This window comes from Myotis lucifugus, unplaced genomic scaffold (genome assembly GCF_000147115.1).
Source record: "Myotis lucifugus unplaced genomic scaffold, Myoluc2.0 scaffold_1228, whole genome shotgun sequence".
NCBI classification, from domain to species: Eukaryota; Metazoa; Chordata; class Mammalia; order Chiroptera; family Vespertilionidae; genus Myotis; species Myotis lucifugus.
Genome location: NW_005872276.1, coordinates 56958 through 59039, shown reverse-complemented (window position 1 = coordinate 59039; position 2082 = coordinate 56958). Strand labels below are relative to the sequence as shown.

At 57.3% G+C, this 2082-nt stretch overlaps 1 pseudogene; it reads right to left on the bottom strand.

Moving 5' to 3' along the window:
* Positions 1-1265: 1265 nt before the first annotated feature.
* LOC102423466 overlaps positions 1266-2082 on the bottom strand; it is a 32945-nt pseudogene continuing 32128 nt past the window's right edge.

The following is a 2082-nucleotide window of genomic DNA, read 5'->3' as shown; positions in this document are numbered from 1 at the left end:
GACATTCCCGTCCCACCAGTAGACCTGGCTCAGGGGCTGTGGATGGAGCCCAGGCAGTGGGGCCGGGACATTTGACAGGTGACACAGTTGCTGGGGACCCACGTTTACTGGGCAGTGTAGGCCCCTTCCGATGTGCAGAGGAAAGCACATCTGAACTCCAGAAAAGGCTGAGATGGCCCCCTGTAGGTCTGTATCTGACTGAATGTATGCGAACATGAATGCATGTTGCATATCCATGTGTGTGCACGGAGGTCTGAGAAGGCTTATGTGTGCTAACACCTGGGATGTGACATGTGGTTATGAGTGTGCATGGATGAGTGTGCATGGAGGGGTGAGTGTGTACATACAGGCCCACATGTTCATCAGTGAGGCTGTGTGAGGGTTCAGACAACTCACAAAGGCACCTCCCCCTGTGCCCTCTCCCTTGCCAGCTCCAGGCTCTCCCAGGCCTCTGATCCTCTCCTAAGCTGTTAAAAAAGCTCCTTCTCCTCACATCTCAGCCTCTTCCAGGAAGCCTTCCTTGGTGAAGCCAACACAAATTCCAAGTGTCCAATTTAAAAATGTATATTTTTATTGATTTCAGAGAGAATGGTGAGGGAGAGATAGAAAGTTCAATGATGAGAGAGAATCACTGATTGGCTGCCTCCTGCATGCCCCACACAGGGGATTAAACCTTTGCTGGAATCAGACACGAGACCTCCCAGTCTGCAGGCTGGTGCTCTATCCACTGAGCAAAACCAGCCAGGGCCCAGCCACTCTGTCTGTCCTGGTGTGTTCTCACCAATGATTTACGTGTTCGCTTGGCTCTCTGTTTCTTTTGTCCCCATCAGACGGGAGCTTCCTGGGGGTGGGGTTGTCCCAACAGGAGCCTGGGAGGTGCCCAAGCATGGAAACTGCTTCTAGGCCCACAGGGGACTGGACTCCTCCTGACTGTGTCTCCCAGACTGAGCTCCAGAAGCCTGGGAGGGGGAGGGGAGCCGGGGACCACACGGCCTGCACCAGCCCCTTCCTGGCTCCTGATGACCTGGGGGAGTCACACCGAGCGAGCTGTGGGCCTGGGTGGGAACCTGGGTCTCCGTCCTGACTTGTGTGACTTGGGAGGCTCTGGGCTTCTGGGCTCAGGTGCCTCCTCCTCTGCATGTGAGGGGTTCGGAGGCGGCCTAGGGCCCTTGGCCTGCACAGCTCTGTTGGCGCCCAGTCTCCTAGGTCCTGTGCAGCTCCTTTCTTCCTACTTCCTGCCCTTGAAGCCTGTGAGGCAGATGATCTCACTCCATATTTACTTGAGGAACATTTTGTAAAGAAATGAGGGCAGAGGTGAGCTAAGGTGCTCAGCAGACAGTGAGGGTGGAACACACAGGGACAGGGAGGGATGGAGCTAAGGGTCTGTAGTCAACACTGGGGCCTCCAGGTCCAGGGCGGGAGGAACCAGCAGGGAGGAGCTGCTGGGGGGTCAGGAGCCAGGACCCAGCCAGAGCCCGAGGTGGCTCTCCTTGTGGAGTGAGAGCCCAGCAGGAAACCTCTTCAGGCTGCCAAGGGGCCTGACAGAAGGTTTTCTCCTGCCCCTGTCCCCATGGCCACCTCAGCTCAGGAGTCCTGCAGACAGAGGACAGTGCTGTTCCCAGGCCCAGCCAGCAGGGGCGCTGCCCTCCCAGGCCTCCTGCTGTGGCTCCCAAGTGAGAAGAAAGTCCTGATGTCTCAGGAGCCAAAGCTGCTTTAGAGCTGCCTCTCACCAGGCGGGAGGAGACCCTGCAGTGTAAGCGGCCGCCAGAGCCACACCCAGGCTCCCCGCTGTCTGTCCCCTGGCTGGTCCCCTGCACCTTCTGTTCTAGGGAAACCGAATGCGTCCCCGAGAGAGGATTAGAGAGTGTTACCTGTGGGCTGAAGTCCAGAGTGTCCTGGGAAGAGAGGGAAGATGCCAGTTAAGATATGAAAGGTAAGTGTGACCCCAAACACAGGGTCCCAGCCCAGGCTAACTGAGCTTCTCAGCAGCTCCTCCACTCTGCTGGACACCAGAGCAGGGATGAGAGCAGAAGCTGAGAGCAGTGCCCCAAGCCGTCACATCCGTGGTCATTAGTGGACCCA